Raw genomic sequence first — 23371 nt, 5'->3', positions numbered from 1 at the left:
GTTTCAGTTTGGGAAGATGATGAGGTTCTGGAAACGGATGGTGGTGATGGTTGCACAACTATGTGAGTGCACCTAATGCCACTGAATTGTGCACTTAAAATGGCTGGAATGGTCATTTTAATGTTATATATATTTTACCACAATTAAAAAATGTTAAAATACTGTGAAATACATGCTGTTTTCTATCAGCCAGGGTCCAATCAGGAAAACAGAAACCACAGCAGTTATTTAAAAGGACAGATCTAGTAGGAGGAACTGGTTAATGGGTGTGAGAGAACTGGGAAAGAGAGTCCCTAGCTAACTGAGAGTTAACCACTGAGGAGGAACTAAGGGGGGTGATTGGGGTTACTCACAGCTGGAGGCTTGCAGGAGAGTACCCCACCTCTGAGCCGGGATGAGGAGGCTTATGTGGGGAGTTCTGGAAAGCCAAAGACTGGGGCCAACTGCTGCTGGGCAAAAGGCATTGACCGGAACAGCAAGTAGACAGAGGGGAAATATCCTCCCTCCCTCCTCCAGCCTCCCTGCCTCCAGCCTCCCAGTCTCCCTCCTCCAGCCTCCCTCCTCTGGCCTCCCTGCCTCCCTCCTCTGGCCTCCCTGCCTCCCTCCTCTGGCCTCCCTGCCTCCCACTAGTGCCTTCAAACCCTGAGAAGCAGAGTACAGCAGGTGGATTTGCAGTCACTTTGCAACCGGCAGTAATACTGTCATCTCAGTAGGTGATCACTGTGCCAGGGCAGTGACATGAACACAGATCGGCAGCCTTGAAATCCTGGGTCAGAATTTTGTTATACAGTGGTCAGCCAGATTCTGAATATGCGTTTATAAGTTTTTAGATTAACTTCGGAATGAAAATGCAAAATTGATAATCCTCATGGCGAAATCATGGACTGCCTTCTAATACGTGGACAGACTAGGCGTCCTGGGATCTCAGCTGAGAGGCTGCCGTAGGTGACACTGTGACTTTAAGGACAGTGGTGGGGGAAGTGGAAGCAGTTCTATTTATTTCTGTATGTATTTATTTATTATTCCTTTTTGATGGTGTGGCATCATGGCAGAGATGCGTCAAGGGTGGTTGGGTGCTATGCTTTCGGACAGCTTACAAAGTAAAATGCAACACTATTCTATATAAAATGGATAAGCAACAGAGACCTACTGTATAGCACAGGAAACTATATTCAAGGTCTTATAATAACTTAATGGAAAAGAATCTGAAAAAGAATAAACATATGAAACTGAACCACGTTGCTCTATATCTGAAACTGATACAACATTGTAAATCAACTGTACTTCAATTTAAAAAAAAAAATGAAGGAGGGTTCCTGGTTGAGCACCTGACAAATTCCTTATAAAAAATATGTTTCCTTTCCCCTGTCACACTGGTAGTCCACAAATGACTTAGGAGTCCTAAAAATCTTCAGGTATCACATGGGAAACATTAAGCAAGATATAATCTAATTAGAGTTAGCTAATAGGGTTAGCTAAGAAGTACAATTATGCAGATTTCCAGAAAATAAACTCATAAGTCAATAATTCTTATTTTTTTCTTAATTAGGGAAGTAATATAGGCTCACTGTAGAAAAACTGGAAGGTACAGATAAGTGTAAAGAGACAGAAAAACCTGTCATCCCTTCACTCTGACACGACCACCAATAACATCAGTGTACTTGCTTTTAGACTTTTGCATGCATGTCTATGTATTTAAATTAACAATGCAGTCATAGGGCTGCCGTTTATTCCATACTCCTGCAGGCCAGGCTTTCTGTGGAACCCTCGTAATCACACTATGAGTTTGGTTCTGCATTATCTCCTTTAGACAGATGGCAGAACTGAGCCTTAGTTGAAGTAATTCAAGGGTAGAACTCATCCCTGTCTGCATTCTTGGACAATATCATCCTTCCGGCTGAGGTTTGTGACAAATACGTTTGTGTCCTGATGTTTTATTTAACTTTATAGCATGATCATTTCCCAATATAACTAAAATCATTATTAATAATTTTAAAGCTGCGTTAACATCCTACTCTGTGGCACCCATGATTTGCATAATAGCTCCCACGCCTGACATGTTGGTTGCTTTTCTGTTATGGGTAATAACTTGAGGTTTCAGTGAAAAAGGATTGCATGCCAGTGAAGGAGTGCAGTGCATACAAATCATTTTCAAGGCTCATATGGCAAGTTTCTGTTTAGTTTTGAGTATCCCTTTCAAAAGAAATGTTCATTGCCTGTTGTGTATAGGAATCTATACATATATTCATATATATCGTGTATATGTATAGGAATCTATATATAATATATAGAATTTAGAATAATATAGAATTTAGCAATATAGTATATAGAATATATACAGTATATTATCTATGTAGCATATAGAATCTACAAATGTATATGAACACTCAACCTATATATTGTATATTCATATACTATGCATATGTGTGTCTATATACATATATATGGGTATCTATATAGGTATAGGTTATAGACTCTACAGCATTTTTTTCTCATCCATGTTACTTCATCTCCAACAATCCTGGAGAGGAGTTGGCCCCCTCTTTGCAGGTGAAGAAGTGGCAGTGCAGAGTGGTCCACTGGCTTGCCCAGTGTCACATGGCTGTACCTGCTGCAACTGGGGCTGGACACCACGACTTCTGGTTCCTTCCACACCACCCACACAGTCCCACCTCATTTGTTCCCGGTCTCCCATCATTGTTTCTCTTTCTAATACGATTTCCTGGGGAGGCTGGCAGGAGTTCTGACAATTTCCTTCTGATTTGGGAGTGTCTGGGTTCTTCCTAAACCCCTGTTTTCTTTGTTACTCAATGGGGTCCTCTCCCCTGGGAATGGGGCAGAGTATCAACGCTTCTCTCATGGTAAATCTGGGTGCTGTCTAACATGTGATTTTTGGCCAAGAAGCAGGAAAATGAATCAGTGTTTAGTAATCTCCTTTCAAAATGTTTAAACCTGGGCAAAATGTTCGCTGGGAGTGGTCAGATTTGTGAGTAAAAATGTGTAATGTCCCTTGAGAAGACAAAGTGTGTTTCGTAAAAAAGGAAACGTTTCCTATGGCATTGAAAATAAAGGCTGCTTTTTTGAAGCAGTGCTCTATACTCTGTGTAGGTTTAATTAGGAAGTAACACTTTGTTGTGGGCACATAATCACAGAAGGGCCTTTGTTTTATGCAAACCTTTAGACAAGAGCTGTTTGTTTGCTGGGTTTTATAAAACCTCATTAATCTGGACGTCTGCTGTTGTTTTTTTTCCCCAAAAAATTTCTGAAAAATTGGCCAGAGCTGGATTGAGGTTTATTATTGTATCGTCCATATGTAAAGTGTTTGCTAAGCACATTGGCACGGTAAATAAAAAAAGAACAGGCAAATTTCACATTCTTAAGGCAGAAAATCTTGAAAGACTTTTAGAACAAGAGTTGCATGTAAATTGGAGCTTCTCATTACAAATGAGTCTTGGGTGTTTGTTAAAAGAGTTCAGGCAGAAATTGTTCCTGGAAACCCTGGTAGAAATGACCATGACTGCGTACTTGTATTAATTCAAAATGATTTTATTTCAATTTTATATTACTTCATACTGGGCTCAACCAATTTCAAATTTTTCTTGAATTTGTTTGGCAAAATGAATAGATTGGAAGAAATCAAGCCCTTCATTACTATTTGGAAGTAAGCCACACGAAATTCTTCTCCATTTTTATCTTTTCCGTCCTATTCTCCATGAAGCTGCTTGTCTCAGAGATATGTCTGTCTTTTGTTTTCACATTTTTGTTATCTCATTTTGTTTTCTCCTACACAGCCGCTTTTCCAATTATCTACTGCTTTGTAAGAAACCACTGCCAAACTTTATGGCTTAAAGCAACATTCATCTTATATCTTTCTGGGTTTGTTTCTGGGGGTCAAGGTTTCAGGAAGGGCTTGACTGTGAGTGGTTGTATCTCAGGCTGCAGTCCTTGGGATGGAGTTGCTGGGGGAGGGGGTGCTGGGGCAGCTGAGGGCTGGCCAAGGCTCTCCCTTCATGTGGTCTCTGGGCTTGTCTGTGTGGACTCTCCTTGTGGGCTAGGGGCTTCCTCACAGCATGGCAGCCCTAAGGCAGCATTGCGAATAGGGCAGTTCAGGGCTCCAGCACAGGTGTTCCAGAGAAAGAGGCAGAAGTTGCATCCCTTTAAGACCTGGCCTCAGTGTCACACAGCATCTTCCTCTGTGCTCTTTGGACCTTCCAGTCTCTGAACTGGGGAAAGATTCAAGTGGAGAAAACATGAGGCAACCCCACCCTGCCACAGGACGTGGGGTAAAGACTTTGAGACACATCTGAACCCCCCACTGCCTCCTCACACTTCTGAAAAGAGGCTTCTCTCTGCTGGTCTCCCATAGCTTATCTTTTAGGGGCTATACCTTTATCTTCAGGTGATGTAAAGAGCTATAGGACCAAGTGGCAATACAGATATTGTACCTTAAATTGTTCAATGTTAGTGACTAGTGAGCTGAATACATGAAAATAATTGAGGCCATATGTGGAGCTTCCTTTCCTGGCAAGATTTATTTTTAAGCTTTATCCTTTGTCTGTCATGAACGGTGGTCTGCCAAACAGTCAAGCATAACCATTTTTCCAGTTAGCACAACTTAGTTTACCAAACCTTCCCCCTTTTTTCTTTTCTGTTTTGAATGGCAGAGTGTTGGCCATACTGTTACAGTGTTGCTTGCTCTACAGGGCTTCTTAGATCAGCCTTGGGAGGGTTCTGGGAAATGAGCGAAGAGAGTTTTGCAGGACTCTGTCAAAATATACTTTTCATATCTCCAACTGTTTTGGCTTCAAAATAAAGCTTTTTGTATATTTATGGAAAGAAAGGGAGGTCTGTTCTGGAATTATTTCTTCCTGTTATAGTAAAGCTAAAAAAAAAGATGTTTTAGTTTCTGAAAAAATTTTTCTTTGAAAAATACGTTTTGGAGTCCATTCTAGTGTTTGCTTTTTTTTTTTTATTTCTGCTTTATACTTAGCAGTGTATTCAAATTGGAACATCTAACATCTTCATCTTTAAAAAGAAAGCTGTAACAAAGTAAAAAAACAAAGCAGCTCCTGAATACCTCTGCTATACCTCAGAATAACTCATGTGCTTCTTATGTCTTCAGTGGAACTTTTCTCTATATAGAACTTCCTTTATTATGATACAGAAGCAGAAATTTTTTAACATGAGAAAAGAATTGTTAAAAAAACTCCCTTGTGATCCTAACACCCAGGAATTATCTTCTGATCCGTTCCAGCATATCTGAGCGCATTGTCTATATTTAATAATTCGTAACGTCTGCTTATTGATGGCAGGGGTCTCAGGATTCCTTGATGAACAAGACAGTAGCGACATCCAGGGAAAGTATTCTACAAACCGTAGGTTCCATATAAATGTTGGTATCATCACTGTACTTCAGTTGTTGCTTAAGGCTGACTGTGGTCCTCAGGGGCTTCTGGGCTAGCTGGGGAAAGAGGCAGGTAAGCCGATCACTTCTGCTGGCTGATATGGGGGTCAGGGGAGCTGAGCAGGTATGGGGCACATATAGAAAGGGCAGCTCAGAGCATCAGAGAAACGACCCGAATGTAGGACCAGGTGGAGGAAAGGTACCTGGGAGAGAGCATCATAGAAAAGGCCTGTTTGTGGAGCCAAAATAGTTCATCCAGTGTGATCATAACAGTTGTCATTCATTTTTTCTTTCTATTGAGATACAATTTACATGCAGTGATGTGCACACATCTTAAGGGTATAGTTGGATGCACTTTGACAAATACAGTCACATGTATAAGCCTCACCGCCATCAAGATGTAGAGCATTTCCATCACCCAGAATGTTCCCCTGTGTCCATCCCGTTCCGTTCACCAGCTCCCCTCCCCGACACCCGCTGGCCAGAGGAACCACTGTTCTGAATATTTTTTCACTTAGATTGGCTTTGCCTGTTATATAACGTCATATAAATGCAATCACACGACCTGTCTTTCTTGTGTCTGTCTTCTTTCTCTTGGCATTATGTCTGCGAGATTCCCCCATTGTTGCTTTTAGTGGTTTGTTCCTTTATTTCTGAGCAATATTTCACTCCGTGAATATACCACACTTTGTTTATCCATCCTCTTGTTAGGGTGTTTGGGTTATTATAATTTCTTCTGTCAGTGCCTATTTTATTCTGTTTTATTCATCTATTTAGATATAATAGAATATAACGTTGTTTAGGTTTGAGGTACAAAACACGTTGGTTTGATAGGTTTATATGTTGCAATATGATTACTACAGCAGTGTTAGCTAACACCTTTATCACATCACATAATTATCATTTCTTTCTCTGTATTGAAAATAATTCCAACTCTGACGTTTATAATCCAGTATTGTTGACTATAATCACGAGATTGTGCATTAGCTCTCCAGAACTTTTTAGTCTACTAGTTGCTACAGTTTTGTCTATTGTAAATAAAGCTGCAGTGAACATTCTATAAAAGTCTTTCTGGACATATGTTTTTATTTCTTAAGGAGTGAAATTGCTTGGCCAATGGACGTGTGCACATTTAACTTCGTAAGACATTGACACACCAGCCTAGAAAGTGGCTTCAGTAGAAAACCCTTTGTCCAGTTTCTAGTTGTTTATTGCCAGAGGGCCAGGCAGTACCCATTTCTTCTTCATGGCTGGCATCTGAATTTCTGTAACAATTTTTAATGGCAGAATAATGTCATCATCTGGGTATACAGAGATTTGTTTAACCTGCTCACACTGTTGAACATTTAAGGTGATTGTAATTTTATAAATTACACTGCAACAAACATCTGAATAGTTTTACGGCTGCAGTGCTGATTATGTTTTAGCGTAGATTCCAGGAAATGGGATTTCTGGGTCAAAGAGCTTAAACAGGATCGCGAGAGGCCGCCTCGGGGGCCTAAGGCCCTGGCCGCAATGTGGGCTGGGTGCCAGCCCCGCGCGCGGGAGGGTCGCCCCGCAGGAAGCAGGGCATCGGGTTATTCTACATGAGTGGAGGAGGTAGTTGTTGCAAGTAGAAGAGACACAGCGTTTTTTTTTAGGATGTCTGAGGATGAAGAAAAAGTGAAATTAGGCCGTCTTGAACCAGCTCTTCAGAAATTTACTAAGATGCTAATCCCAACAGACCTGGAGAGGTTAAGAAAGCACCAGCTAAATATTGAGAAGTATCAGAGGCGCAGAATCTGGGACAAGATGCATGAAGAGCACATCAATGCAGGACGTACAGTTCAGCAACTCCACTCCAGTATCTGAGAAATGGAGAAGCTTTGTTTGAAAGTCCAAGGGGATGACCTAGGACTTCTGAAGAGATCGATAGATCCTGTTAAAGAAGAAGCATCAGCAGCCACAGCAGAATTTCTTCAACTCCATCTAGAATCTGTAGAAGAACGTAAGAAACAATTTAATGACGAAGGAACCTTATTACAGCCTTCTCTGACCAGATCCATGGCTGTTGGTGGAACATTTCACGCTACTGAAGATGAAGCTAATCCTCAGAATATGACTCAGATATATGTGTTGCCTGAAATTCCTCGAGATCAAAATGCTGCAGAATCATGGGAAACCTTAGAAGTGAACTTAATTGAACTTAGCCAACTGGTCACTGATTTCTCTCTCCTAGTGAATTCTCAGCAGGAGAAGATTGACAGCGTCGAAGACCATATCAACAGTGCTGCTGTGAGTGTTGAAGAGGGAACCAAAAACTTGGGGAAGGCTGCAAAATACAAGCTGGCAGCTCTGCCTGTGGCAGGTGCTCTCATCGGAGGAATGGTGGGGGCCCAACTGGCCTCCTTGCAGGCTTCAGAGTGGCAGGAATTGCAGCTGCGCTTGGTGGTGGGGTGGTGGGCTTCACAGGTGGAAAACTGTTACAAAGAAAGAAACAGAAAGTGATGCAGAAGCTCACTTCCAGCTGTCCAAATCTTCCCAGCCAAACTGACAAAAAATGCAGTTAAAAACCAAACTTCAGTATTATTGGTGCCAACATGTCTATCCTTTGCTGCTGTTGGACACATCAGCTTTTGGAACATGAACATGATTATATCAAAATAGTGGCCGTCGACGCTCAAGTGGGATTGAACTGTGATAAGTGCATATATTTTGTTGTTTGCTGGGGTGTTAATGGGGATGTTAGATACTGAGAAGCCTGGGCTGAGGGTGTACAGTGTTTGTCACGTAAAGTTTAAGGACTGCCAGGGAGCAGACTTTTTACCTGGAAATGTGAAAACCCAAACAAACCCTTTGATAAGGACTTGTGACGTGTGAACATGTTGGGTTACGGAAGGACAGTTTTCAGAATAGTTTCTTCCATAACTCTGACATGGAGACTCCAAGGCTAAGCATATTGTAAATATGCTTCTTTATCTCCTAAATATAGATTTTTTTAGGCATTTTAGCAGAGAAAAGAATGGAAGTTCAGTAGCTTTTTGTATCAAATAGGGAAATCAGGAGCTAGCAAGGGGCACAATTGAATTGCATAATGGAGTCCATTTGGTGAACCCTATTGCAATTTGGTCTAACAATAGTTTCAAGTGAGGGAAACAAATAGTGTAAGAAAATGGAAAGAAAGGCCCGACTTCTCTTTCAGATATCTTAAGTTGTGACACTGGCCTCTTCTCTGAACTCTTTTTTCTGCCTCTCTGTAAATAAAGAACACAGAGTGTCAAGTGGTAGGCTTATAAGGCCAGTCACTAAGCTTGCTCTGTCAGCCTCTGTTTTTAATTTTTGAATTTTATTTTATTTATTTTTTTATACAGCTCCAACCAAAAGACACAGGCTCGCTGAATGGATACAAAAACAAGACCCATATATATGCTGTCTACAAGAGACCCACTTCAGACCTAGGGACACATAGAGACTGAAAGTGAGGGGATGGAAAAAGATATTCCATGCAAATGGAAATCAAAAGAAAGCTGGAGTAGCAATACTCATATCAGATAAAATAGACTTTAAAGTAAAGAATGTTACAAGAGACAAGGAAGGACACTACATAATGATCAAGGGATCAATCCAAGAAGAAGATACAACAATTATATATGTACCCAACATAGGAGCACCTCAATACACAAGGCAACTGCTAACAGCTATAAAAGAGGAAATCGACAGTAACGCAATAATAGTGGGGGACTTTAACAGCCTGCCTCTTAACACCTCAAATATCTAGTCCCCTCTGCCTTCCCTCCCTTGTAATTTTGAAAAGTTCTTTGACTTATGGGGTGAATCCTACCCATGTGTAATGCAAACTTTTCTCATAATCTGTTTTGGTTTTTTTGTTTGTTTGTTGTTGCTGTTGTTTTGGGTTTTTTTGGTATTGGCTGCCATCTCTTCATCCTCTACTGTAACCTCTAGGTAAAAAAGAAAGTGAGAGAAAGAGAGGTGTCAGTCTCCAAATACTTTCAACGTTGTTAGAGTTTGAGCTAAAAAATAAGCAAGGGGGGAACACCAGGTCATTTCTTGGGGCACCTTACAATTTCAGGGGACTCATGTACTTGCCGTGCAGGGAGTGTTTGACCCTAAGTCTCTTCAGCTGACAGTTGGAGGAGCTAAGGACTAGCTTTCTACCTCACTTCTGTTACTACCATCCTTTTCCCCAGGCTTTGCTGTCTCCTGTGATTTCTTTCACCTTGCACAGCTGCTGTTTCTTCCCAAGAATGGCATTCATGCTTGCCTTTTCTCACATTCAAGGTTGATGATGGACAAAGCCTGATGCCAAGACTCAGTCCTGGTGGAGGATTTGTGGTGCTAATCTCAACGCTTGACATTGACAGCAAGCATGGCTCAGCCCAACCCAATGTCTATGTCAAATAGCAGAAAAGTTTTAAATTTAGAAAAAAAGAACTTAAGATTATAGGCTGACTTACCCTGTACTCTCAACTCATTTGAAATAGGAAGGAACCACCTTTTGCCTTATTCTTTATTCTTTTCTGAGGACAGAGGAAAGGGCACCTACACCACAAAAGGTACGAGATCTCTGCTCAGGAGCCAAATGGATTCATCAAGCTGTTGAATGATTTATCACTTCTCTCTTGCTGAGTTTACTCTTAATAACTTTTATTGATTGCTACCTTTTACTTCTATGTCTAATCTAAAGAGACCTTTCTCATTCATACTTTTTGCTTCTCACCAGTGAATTCCAATGAAGCAACATACCATTTCTTATTCTTAAATAACTGGAAAACATCAAGTATTTCTACCTGCTGACTCATATCTTTAATATAATACCAAGAAGGAAGTACTTTGAGTGTCAGAGTCTGATCCAGTATTTGACATTGGATACCTGTAAGGTTGGGATAAATACTTTTGAACTCCATCTTTTTATATTTTTGGATCCTTGCTGTCCCTTTAACACAGGGCGTTCAAACCAGAATGAGGATCAGAATTGCCCAGGGCGCTAATTTAAAACAAGATTCCTAAACTTCAGTCGCATAGGTTCTAATAATAGCCAATCTGGCCTGGTCAGCTAAAATTATAAATTTAAGATACAGTTATATCAAGATTCAGCTGTATCATTGAATCCTGTAATTTCTAGTATTCTACCCTTCAGCCAACCTAAAATTCCTATCCTGCCAACCTAAAATTGCCTAGCTCACCATCTTAACAGCACTAGGGACTCATTCTACTGTCAGGCTGGTTCTACATCAAGACCTGAAGGAGAAAAGAGGCCTGTTATTGACCCTCACAGTTTGTTTTGGGAGCTCTCCTTTTTACTGAGCCAGTGTGGGACATCACTGTATGTGCTCATAGAGGCCTTTGAGTTTTACTACTCATCAGGATGGGAATATTACTCTAGCAGTCTTCATGCTTAGGCAAGTTGCAATCCTTTTTAAAAGTTTTATAATTTAAAATTACTTAGAAATCGTATCTAATTTTCCCATAATAGAAGCTAATAGCCAACTTTTTGTAGAAATTTCTAGATGTGTTTAATCAACTATAAATGATATACGTATAAAGTGTTTAGAAGTATAAATTAGTCAGTATAACACAGAAACCAATCTTAAAATTGACTTTAATGCCCTACAGTAGCAGATTAAATTTATCTTCTCTATGATTCATGTCTTATTTTTACTGCAACAAGTTAGAAGGTAAGGAACACTTTGATTAAGTTCTTAAAATTTACAGAGTATCATTTGGATAAAGGCAGCACTCCTAAAGCCTTTTTAATATAATAATCTGAGAATTTCTCTGTAGAACAGAGACTTTGAAACTTTTTGGTTGTAATCCACAGTAAAAAAATGCACTTATATCAAAACTCAGCATATGCATTATGGAACAATACTTACCATTATGTGCAGTGCACTCTGATGTTTTTTATTGTTTCAGTTTTTAAAATATGCTAGTTGTAACCTACTAAATTGATTTCATAATCTACCAAAGGGTTTTGACCCTTAGTTTGAAAAAAAAAACCCACCCTTACAGAGGAACTGTTATTTATGGAATATTTTCTGTTTGCCAGGCCCTTCACTAGACATTTTACAGGTAAGGACACTGGGCCTCAGAGAAGCTAAATGATTTGCAGAGGGTTATTCAACTACAAAAGGGTGAAGCCAGGATGTAAACTAGGTCTGTTGAGCTACAAAAACTTCTGTTACTCTCATACTGTGTTGCTTCTGTATATTAAAATTGAGACGGGCTATTCACTCTGCTTCACCCAAACACCCATATATTCTGTAAGGCAGGCTTGCTTTGAAATTACACATGCCGTTCATTTGCACTTTTCTTAAAATCTTGTGTTTCCTCATCAAATGTCCAGCAGCCTCGGTTTTTAATGGTGGCCAGTGCAGAAGTATATAGCGCTGAATTTAGTCCTTAGACTATAAAATTAATAGCGTTTCCATCCCACCCACACATCCTACAAATTTCCTTATATTTGTGGGTCACAGCCATCACTTAAGCAGTGCTTTTTATATTGAATTTTAAAATAAACTCTAATATTTTTTAAAACAATCATATAACTCATAGAATCAAATGATTATCCTTTAAAATGGTACCCTTGGGAGGCCATGCACTTGTTGTACTGATGCTGGTATTACTTAGACTATTTCTGAAACTTTTCTTTTGGAATTGCCTCTAAAGACATTTTACAAATCACATAAAAAAGCCATCTCAGTGTTTATTAGTCACAGACTCTGCTCCCTTGTTCTTATGACCTCTCCTCTCTTCCTTCCTCAGTTTTTGCTTTTCTTCTGCTGATTTAGCTCTCCTACCCACCTATGCTGGAGCCAATAACCTAAGAAGCCCCAGAAAAGGGTGTGCTGGCCAGAGTTCCTGGGGTGAGAACTTTCAGGTTATACTGACGCCGAGTGCTGTATAGGGAGAGTTCTGCGAATCCAAAAGCCTTCCTCTGTGGGCCGCCTGCCTGCCTGTAAGTGCCCTAAAGTAGTTTGCACAGGAGTAAGGACTGAATACTGGCGTTTTCTATCAATCACAAGAAGCTGAGGAAACTTACGTATATAGTGTACAACATTTTTCTCCAGTGAAAGTCACAGAAGCCAAACCAGGCCATTCTTTGTGTTAACTTAAAAATGGAAAGGTCGTTTTCAGGGTGCCCCTTGCCCTTCGTTGCTGCCACATGAAATCTTTGGGAGGAAGGATGAAGAAGAGTGTGGGGAAATGGTTCTCCTGTGAAATGGGACATTTTCTTCTCCTAATAAAGTATAACATGGCAGTGGCTATCAGGTACTTATGAATGCTAGAAACTCTTTTTAAGTAGTCAGAGGCCTAATAAAAGGTAGGGAAGCTTCCCCACTAGCCTAAATTAATGTGAACAGATCAGGTTCTGTTTGTGTGGGGTTTTGGGGTTTGTCTTTTTTTTTTGCGGTACACGGGCCTCTCACTGCTGTGGCCTCTCCCATTGCAGAGCACAGGCTCTGGACGCGCAGGCTCAGCGGCCATGGCTCACGGGCCCAGCCGCTCCGCGACATGTGGGATCTTCCAGGACCGGGGCACGAACCCGTGTCCCCTGCATCGGCAGACGGACTCTCAACCACTGCGCCACCAGGGAAGCCCTGTTTGTGTTTTTATTAACATTTCGTGTTGTTTCTAACAAGATGTTCCCAACTATTTATATTCATTAATTTGACACCATTTCACAGAGCCACTTCTTAGGTATGATAAACAATCAATGGTAGAAGATCCACCTATAGTCCATATTACTGCCCTCAAAGAAATTATTTATTGTGGGAGACAAGAAAAACGTCTGTGCAATATTAACAAAAGAAATAAATTCATATAAAAACAGAAGAGGTGTCAAAGGCAAATGATTTGCCCAAGATTAAAGCTAGTTAGCACAAAAGCTAGAATTATAACCATGGTCTAAGAAAAAAAAATCCTCAAAGTAATTTAACTGAGTTTTTGTTATGCCATATCGGGTTGCCTACTGAAGCTTGTGGTCTTTCAGACCAGCTTTAACATTCCAAATCAGTCAACAGCTACAGTGGAAAGAGAATTGGATGGGGAATCAGGAGATCAGAGTTCTACTTTTGGCTTTGTCTCTTATAGTAAGCTTTTACTCAGGGGTTGCTGCTTTCTCCCATTCTAGTCAGGCATTCTCCATTCTTTATATCTAGCCTCTTACTGGGTCTTGTTAATTGTTTGAATATTAGTTGCATTCATTTCTTAAATATATTCGTAGCCATCACTCTAGTAAAAGACTTTATTACCTCACATCCGCTACCTCATCTTCCCCAACTTTAGGCTATTCCTCACATCACTGCCACAAGAACCGTCTTTCATTTTTCTGCTGAAATGTTTTCAGCAGATCCTGTTGAATACCTGATAAAGTTCAGCCTTCCGTATACTGGCCCCAGCTTTGTCTCTTCAGACTCACTACTCAACCATCTGACAATGCCACTGAAAATCAGACATTCCACAAGAATGATTTTAAGGCTTTTCTATGGTGAAGGTACAAACTGGTAATAAACTATGTTTACATTTTTTCCAGACTAAAGCAATTTCTGTAATACTACATTTTACAAAACTAGTCAGCTGAGTTTTGTTTCAGCTCTTGAATAAGTCTAAAAGTTGTCTCCTAAGGAGAAGAAATCTTTTGTCCCCTCAGAGGAAATTACATTCAATTTCTTAACCTCCAAAACAACGTCAGTCTTGTCATCTGTGCATTGGATAGCCAAAGCATGAAGATTTTAATTTAGCAGCATAGATACTCCAGACTTGAACGGACCATCGTCCAGCTCCTGTGAGAAACTTGACGAATAAATATTTGAGGAAATTACTCAAGAGTACGTACATGTTATCCATACATTTCTCAAGTACTTGAGATTGTCTTTTATTAAGGTTAATCACTAAAAAAGATGTTTACCAAGGTTTCATTAATTAACCCCCTAAAGATGTTTTCCATTTTATTGTTAAAACCCTTGGTGGTAGAAAGGGTCAGCACAAAAAAATGGCCCAATGGTGAGAATTTCTACAAATTCTGTAAAGCTTACTGAATTCGCTTATGATGTTGCTAAGTGGTGCTTATATAAGGAAACATGCAATAAATTCACTCATTCAACAACAACAACAACAAAACCAAACCAAAAGAGCTTGAACATTTTTGAAAATTAATTTTTATTGTTTTATTTTTTTTCAAAAATATTGCTCAATTTATATACTCACTAACAGTGAATGAAAGAGTGTGTCTCACAACCTCTCAGCAGCATGGAGACTAAAAGGTTCTTTCTTTCTTTGTTCTCTGTTGATTGAATAGCAAAATTTACTTATTCATTCTTTCACTCATTCATTCATTCAGATATAGATATATTCATTTATTTACATTTGGTCACTGTATTGAACATGTATTTGGGAGCACTGGGCTGAGTTCAGATGCTTAGACAATATTTGTTTGGTCTTGTTTATCACCTTCACATGTGTAAATTATGCCAGGATTATTTATCTCTGATGAGGCAAATGCTTTGTCAAATGGTGGTGACAGTTTTAGATATTTGAAAATCAGTGTAAGAGGCAGGACAGAATTTTCAGGTCATAACAAATGAGAAAAAAATTGAATGAACTGCAGATACCATCATCGTGAGAGGTGCCAGTTGTCAGCAGAATAACTATGGCGCTTAGGGAAAGTGATTACAAATCTGATAGTGATACCTTACATCTGTATTGTGCATTTTATAGTGTTTTTCTATTTGTTATTTCACACTTACAATGTGAGAAATTGGAATAACATGTAGATCCATATTCACAGTATTCGTTGTGAATAATGCAGTGGGGTGTAGAGAACACAGCTGGATTTATCACTTTAAGCCTGAATCCTGGGAAACATTAAATTTCCTTCTGTAATTCTCTGGATTGTAAGAAATTTAAGATCTGTTCAATCACTACCTTTTTGGGAGGAGGGTGGAGAGTAATTCTGGAAGACTGACCCTGCAAGCATTGGCCTTGGTGAGGTGATGAGGCTGCCAAAGTGGTGACAAAGGTGGAAACTCTAGGGACTAGGCCTGCTTGTGCCAGTGCATTCAGGTCTGTTCTCCTTTGAAATTTCTGCACATATACTTGGAGAGCGCTGGCTCGCCCTGGCTTGGTGGCCTCCATGCCCCATAAGGTCCGGAAATGAAGGCTGGGAAAACTGCGAGATCAATTTAAAACCTGCAGATAATTAGCTGGGATGCCACAGCTGTCTAAGCCCACATACCTGAGAAGTTTGGTGAAGCCTGAAAACCACTTATTAGCTTCTGTGCAGCCAACCGGAGGGGTTTAAGCTTTCTTAGAATAACTGATAACTATTATAACATGTGTAAATAGTTCTGTTCCTTTGTTTTGTGTGTCTTTTTAAATTAATAGACTTTATTTTATAGCGATGTTTTAATTTACAGAAAAAAATGAGTTTCCATATACCCCCTCTATAATAGTTTTTTAAATCAAATTTGAGTTATTCTTAATCATCTTTCTAAAAGATCATAAAGTGACCTATCTAGTGTTGTTTTAATGGTGTCCAATACCTTTTCCCCGCTAATTAAGTGACCGTGAGAATTGTCAGTCTTATAATTTAAAATTTTGTTTTCTCTATTTTATGGCATACAATCAGAAGATATTTATCTTTGTTCTTCAGGTGCTAGAAGCACAAGAAAGCCTGTGAAATAACAGTTTCTTAGGCCTCCATTGAGATGCTCACCATTTAGGATCATTTACAATGCCGTACCAGACTCCAGGGCCAGGCCAAGAATAGGGCTGCCCAGAGGTCAGCCAGGCACTTAGTCAACGTCACCAGGAGGAGATGCCGCCCTCTGAGCTGAGAGTCTCCAGCCACGTCACTCAGGGGTCTCCTTTCACTCTCAAACCCTAACAGTTTGGGCTCCATTTTGTATTTTGTGACGTGTCATCAGGCCTCACTAGAGCTTAGTAAGAAACTGACAGAAATGGGGTCATGGGAAAGACAGGGTTTCACGCATCCCCTCTGAGCTGCTAGCTTGCCCTCCAGATGGCTCGGTTGGCTTCTCCAGGGTTGGTCCCTCGTCATGTTCAATTTAGAAATCTCCATCTTCCACAAAAAGTTGAGTCTTTGTATCATTCACTTTTCTCTCCTTATTTTCACTTCTTTTTTTTTTCTTGTGGTAAAATATACATAACATAAAATTTACCATTTAAACCATTTCTAGGTGTACAATTCACTGGCACTAAGTGCATTTACATTGTTGTGCAGTCATCGCCACCATCCCTCTCTAGAACTTTCCCATCATCTCATACTGAAACTCTGTCCCCATTAAACAGTACCTTCCCATCCTCCCCTCCCCTGCCCCCGTTTTCCGCAATTCTTATTTGGGTATCGATGAATTCGACTATTCTAGGTAACTCATGTAAGTGGAATCATGCAGTATTTGTCATTTTGTGTCTGGCTTACTTCATTTAGCATAATGTCCTCCAGCTTTATCTATGTTGTAGCAGGTATCAAACTTTCATACCTGAATAATATTCCCTTGTATCCCAGAGTTTGTTTAGCCATTTATCCGTGGTAGACATCTGGTTTGTTTCCATCTTTTGGCTACTGTGAATAGTGCTTCAATAGACATTGTTGTCCAGATATCTGTTGTTGAGTCCCTGCTTTCAGTTCTTGTAGGTATATACCCAGAGTGGAATTGCTGGATCACATGGTAATTCTAAGTTTCTTTCTTGAGGAACCGCCATCTTGTTTTCCATGCAGCTGTGCCACTTAGCTTCCCACCGCACTTTTTTAAATAAACAAAAGCCTTCCTGTATAAGACCTTTGTTTAGATATTCCTTTTTAAAAAAAGCTTTAAATGTGATGATGTGTCAGCTTGATGCCTGACGAATGATAGATGCTCAGTGAAGTTAGAGGTACCTAAAGAAAGATGAGAATCTTCAAATAGCATGTAGACCAAGGTTCCATGTACTGAGTGAAATCTTGCAAAAACAAAAAATGCTTTCTAATCTCTCTAGGGCTAAAACTATAAGCGATTCAGCTAGATTTAGTGAAAGAAACACATAATTATTGTGTCTAGAGGCTGTAAATGTATAACTCACAGGTTAATGTTTAATGGAGTTAGTCAAGTGCAGATTTGCACAGCTTTTCTAGATGGTGTCGCCAGTTGGATTTGTGAGGCTTAATGATTAGGGGCCCCTTTTACTTTCTGAGGTGCAATTGAACTGTTTTCTCACGATGAGGGATGAAAAGAGGGCTGTCAGGCGGTTTGCTGCTAACCGTTGCTGGACCTGCCGGGCACCATAGGTCAACGTGAGGACCAAGAGAGGATGTGAAAAGAAGCTTTCAAATGTTTTCAGCCAGACATTCTCTGGGACTGAGGGAAGAAGGGCAAAGTGTGGGCTTTGGGGCCATGTCGGGGAGACCTGTCCCATCTTCCTGAGGTGGAGAGGGGGTCTGGCCAAAGCTGGAAAGCCCTGCTGGGCCTCCGTGTTTTCTTTCTCACTCACACTGGACCTTCTGGCAAACTCTTTAAGACCCGCTGGCTTTTTTCTCTACTTTAGTCTTGGTCTTCACTGTGTCAACACCACCAGCTCTCATGATTTCCCGGCACCAGCATCCAGTTCTGGCATCCAATCTTTTCATCCCTGGTGACCTGGTAACTCCCTGGTTTAGGGTCTTCGAATGGTCTAGAAGTTTTAACGTTTCGCAGAGAGCCCTGCCCTGTCCAGTCCCCTCCCGTCTCGACACTCAAGCCAACTGGGCCTCCTGCCATGTCCCACACTCCATGCTCTGGCCCCACAGGGTCCCACTCTCCATCCCTCTGACCTCCCTCTCTTTACCTAGACATCTCCTACTCAGTCTCCCCCACTTTCCAGGCAAGGCTTCCTTGACCACCCCTTCTCCAGACTAGGCTGGCCCCCGCCAGACACCCTGGCCGCCTTCCGTCCTTCTCCCAGGGGACTTGGCCCACCTCTGTCTCCCCGTCGGGGCATCCAGGCCACCCTGACCGTGTCCCCCACTTCACCGCTGTCTTTGTGGCACCCGCCACGGTCCTGTTCCAAAGCAGATGCTCAATCAGTGTCCACTGAATGAATCTCCAGTGAAAAGGTGTTAGGGGCGTCCTTGGTCCCAGTGTCCTGTGTCCTGGTTGGGGGAGGAAGGCGAGCTTCTCTGACAGTAACATCTCTGCTGCCTGCCCTCCCCCCAGGAGAGGGGCAGTCATTTTTCTAACTGGGAGACGAGCTGACCGCATCACTCCGGGGCTCCATCTGTCTCTCTTCCGGGCAGGCTGTTCTCAGGAGGCCCAGGTCCCTGACCCACAGGACAAGGCCACCAAGCGTGTGTCCACTCAGCCTGTGCCACCAGAGGCAGAGTGTCAGGCTGACCTCTGCAGCCACCGTCGAGGCCGCCACCTCCAGCTTTGCTTTTTCCTGGAACGTTGCTGACTTCCTTCCATCTCCATGATGGACTCCCAAGCCCCCTTCACATTCGGGAGGGAAAGGAAGGAATGGTGTTTACTGCCCCCTCTGTTCCCATGTGAACAAACTGCACTGCATTTGGGGGAAAAGCCCAATGTAATTTCAAAGACTGAGATGTTCCTGGGTGAAAACCGATGGCTCCGGCTGACCGGTGGTCAGGAGTCGGGGGATGGGAAAGCCGCTCTTTGCATTTCCCAGGTCCTAGAATGGCCGGTAACTGCATTTTGCAGCGGGTTTATCTCATTCTTGGGGCTCAGCTGTCACCCGGCACCTACAGGTGGGGGAAAGCAGTGAAGATCCCCACAAAGGACATTTGGTGACCTGCCTGGCTGTGCTTTTGAAGTCGTTCCAACTCACCTCCCACAAAACCTAGCAAAATCTTCCCAGAACCCTTGGTGAAATTGAACTTTGGGAGCAATTCTACCGGGAGATCCATGGAGACTAAGGACGGAAACCAGCCTCTTACTTTCCAGTTTTGATTCTTAATGTAGTGCAAAACGTATCCTTTGAGATAATCCCCCTAGCATCCTGAGACGGAACTAGTGGCTCATGGACCATGGGACAGCTTATCGTGGGCTCTTTTTTTTTTTTTTTTGGCGGTACGCGGGCCTCTCACTGTTGTGGCCTCTCCCGCTGCGGAGCACCGGCTCCGGACACGCAGGCTCCGCGGCCATGGCTCACGGGCCCAGCTGCTCGGCGGCATGTGGGATCTTCCCGGACCGGGGCACGAACCCGTGTCCCCTGCATCGGCAGGCGGACTCTCAACCACTGCGCCACCAGGGCAGCCCCGTGGGCTCTTTTTGAGGTAACTTTTCTAGTTGTTGAGAAACAGAGCTCCTTCTGAAGGAGCTTTAAATACCCCTTTCCCACCTTCAGGTAACGGGTCCTGGTTCCCCTGTACTTCTGTGATGGGCCCGTCTCTCTGCCCTTCCTTCCTTGTTCATCATCTTTCTCACCCTGGCTTTTCCTCAGGGTCCACCTGAAGAATCTGAGCTTGCTTCCGAAGTGAGCCTTCCTTGATTTCCTGAGACAGGAAGCTTAAGAATTTTAAGGAAAAAAACCTACTTGATCTAAATTTGCCATTACAAGTAGCCAGTCCCTCCTGCCCTCAATAAAAGGAAAAAGCAAGAAGAAAAGAAAGGGGGGGAAAGAGACTGGATTCTGACGTGTTTGTCCCGCACTTCTATTGACAGCAGCAAATTTAAAGAGAAACAAACCTATTTTATTCCACACTTCTCTTCTCACTCATGAAGCTATTTCCTTTTGTCTGTTAATTTTGTATACTGGTCCTAAACCGAGGCAATAATAGTAAAACAGCCACTAAAATCAAATAGAAATGACATTTCAAGATCATTGCCCGTAAGAGATTTACCTAAAATGTGTATCCCACGGATCCTACGTGCCAAGTGAACGTCCAAGCCCCAAACTTCTCTTGTTCTGCCAAGTGTTTGTTGCTACTTCACACGATTATCAATTGATTAGTTAGTTCCGTGATCCATACTCTGTAAAACCAGAAGGGAGTCATAGCTGCATTTAGTAATTAGACTTCTAGTAAATAGTTATTTCTTTATTCTTGAGTAATAAACGTTAGCTCAGACGATCATTTTGAATCTTATTGTCTAATAATGTCCTAAGAAATAACGCTGACAGAGCACAGATTCACCACTTTTATAGGGATAACTGAGCAATGTTACTTACCAAATAGACTGAACTCTTTTTTAAAAGTTTAATTTGACTGTTAAAACTAAACCTCTTTTGCCTGTGAAAAGGTTTTTCCCATCGGGTAAGAGAAAACAATTCTCCATTCACTGTTTCATTATGGCCTTGGAAGCAGGTAAGTGCTTGTGTGGAGAATTTCCAGCCAGGGGTCCCGTGTGGTATCTGGGCCCCTGCAGCTTATGCAGCTGAGCTTTCTGTGGAGGAGAAACACTTTGCTTCCCTGAGCACGTCTGAAGCTGGCCCCTGATATTGGAGAATTACGCTCTGTGTATTTTTCTTATCTCTGTGCCTGAGGGGGTTTTAATATATTTAAGGTTGAGGCCCACATGAAAATTCCTGTCTGGATTCCTGTGCAGAAAGCGGTGTTTGGTGTATGTGTGCTTTATTTATGTGGCACTGTTTATGTGCATTCCAGTGATCATTAACAAAGGGCTCTTGGTAGAAAACCCTGATGAAAGTGGATTTGAAAGTGGCTGTATCAGCTGCAGGTTTGGCAAGACCTCAGTGACTCTGCATTTAGTGAAAGCCCTGCATCATCACTTTGTGTTCAGCCAACCTTATATGGAGAGAAAAGGCACTTTAGTCAACCATGCTAAAAAGCAGCAACGGAAATATCACGGATGTCATTTGGGCAAAGGTTTAAAATTCTATATATTAACAGAGAATTCCTTACTTTTTCTATAGGGGGTGTTAAGACTGGTCTGTCAACACACAATTGGTGAATTAGACTAGCTTGTGTTCATTTGCTTAGGGCCGCCGTAGCACATACCGAAACCTGGGGGCTTAAACAACAGAAATTTATTAGCAAACAGTTCTGGAAGCTGGAAGTCCAAGAGCAAGGTGTTGGCAGGGTTGATTCCTTCTGAGACCTTGCCCGTTGGCTTGCAGATGGCCATTTTCTCAGTGTATCCTCACAGGGTTGCCCCTACGTCTGGGTCCTAATCTTCTCTTCTTAAAAGGACACCAGTCAGATGAGATTAGGGCTCACCCATTTGACCTCATTTGACCTTGATTATCTCTTTAAAGACCCTCTCTCCAGATACAGTCACATTCTGAGGTACTAAGGGTTAGGACTTCAGCCTGTGAATTTTGGGGAGACATAAGTCAGCCAATAACGTGACTTAAGTGAAAACAAATAGCGTTTAGATATTTCATAGCTTCCTCTTCGTCTTTTGCAGATTTATATTTCATAGTCCCTTTCTTGGCTTGTTTCCTAGTCTCTAATTTGGGGACCTAGAGAACTAGTGAGACACTGTGAGAACAACGCCCAGCTTCATAGCTGAAGGCCTTGATCCTTGGAGGGATGGTTCTGAAGTTTTCCCATTATGGTTGTTCTTCCACTGGGTTACGTTTTGTTACATGTGACTAAGCTGTCCGTCTAAAAGCTGACAAGGGTTTGATGAAAGTACAAGAACATGGTATTGAAATAATTGCTACTGGTTGAGGTCAGTGGTTTGGAAAACCAGATTGGTACCCACCAGCTGCTCAGCTGGGAGTTTCATTCTTTTTCCTTGCAATCTGTAGAAGTGTGGTTTACATATTAGTACATGTGAGATCCTGGGAAGATTATGTAACCTTTCTGTGCCTTGGTTTCCTCATCTGTAAAGTAGGGGAAGTGACAGTACATATTTCATAAGAAGAACGTAGTTGGAAGGGTCTGAAGACTAGTAATTCTAATAAAGGACTTAGCATTGTCCTTGGCCACAGCGGGCGCTACGTAGCATTAGTTTTTGTTCCTTGCACACTCTCCATCCCCTCCCCCCCACACATCCTGGGCCGTCACAACAGAAACTGCAGAGTTAACAGAAACAATTGCCATGGTGCCTGTTTAGACATGAACCCAGCGCCCAAGTGAATGTAGGAGTCTTTTTCTGGGGTTACAAAAAGAAAATTCAATGACCTTAGTGTGTGTGGACATTTGGGGGTTGTCTAGTGGATGCTAAGGACTCTGGAGTGAGACCCCTGGTTTCTCATTGGGACCTGCAACCCTCAGTAGTTTGTCTTTTAACCTCTCTAAGCAGCAGTTTCCAAATATGTAAAATGGGAACCACAATGACTTGAAACTCATGGGGTTGTTTGGAGTTAAATGGGATGATATACATGAAGTTCTTAGCACACAGGAGGTGAACCTGTTGGTTCTGTCCATTTTCAAATGTGAAATTGGAAAACAGAAGGTAAATGCAGTCAGTCCATTTGTAAATGACCTTGATTTCCGTCCCTCTCAAATGGGCTGCCTGATCATGCCATCTCACTTGGCACCTGCAATTTGTGAAGTCTATTTTAACATATTCCACAGTGGTCCACATGCTCATAGACGTCTCCTTTTATGGTGAAAATACTTGCAAGGCAATTGGACAGTGATGAGTAAAGAAGAGGGTGTCCTCCCTCCAGTTAGCTTGGGCATCAGTATGAAAACCAAATGGAAAGCTGCTTAGGCCGTTTTCCATCATGGTGTTCTGGGACAGTCCTGGAACTTTGCAAAGGTGAAACTAACCTCCCCCAAGCTGCATTAAAAAAAACTCTGATGTTCTTCAGGACTAGCTCTAGAGGAGACAGTAAGATTAATTGCCAGGTATTTCTGAGAAGTGTTTGGTTTTCCAGTAATATTAAAAAATAGTAGACTTTAAAAATATAAATTATGGAATATATGAATTACAAAATTGGGAAAAAAGGGTTTTTTTTAAAAATAAACTCACAATAAGAAAAAAATGTAATTATGTTCATAGGAGAATGTTCTGGAGATATTTATGCTAGGACAAAATGGCCTTTGCATTATTTTAATTTTTT

At 41.6% G+C, this 23371-nt stretch overlaps 1 protein-coding gene and 1 pseudogene across 1 annotated transcript in view; both read left to right on the top strand.

Annotated features, from left to right (window-relative positions):
- LAMA1 (laminin subunit alpha 1) overlaps positions 1–23371 on the top strand; it is a 160176-nt gene that overhangs the window by 28243 nt on the left and 108562 nt on the right. The window lies entirely within an intron of this gene.
- LOC114894974 lies at positions 7014–7953 on the top strand (annotated as a pseudogene).

The sequence above is a fragment of the Monodon monoceros genome, unplaced genomic scaffold, assembly GCF_005190385.1.
Source record: "Monodon monoceros isolate NGI ecotype Baffin Bay Population unplaced genomic scaffold, NGI_Narwhal_1 Super_Scaffold_1, whole genome shotgun sequence".
In the NCBI taxonomy this organism is placed as follows: domain Eukaryota; kingdom Metazoa; phylum Chordata; class Mammalia; order Artiodactyla; family Monodontidae; genus Monodon; species Monodon monoceros.
The sequence above is the reverse complement of the archived record's forward strand: the minus strand, read 5'-3'. Positions and strand labels throughout refer to the sequence as shown.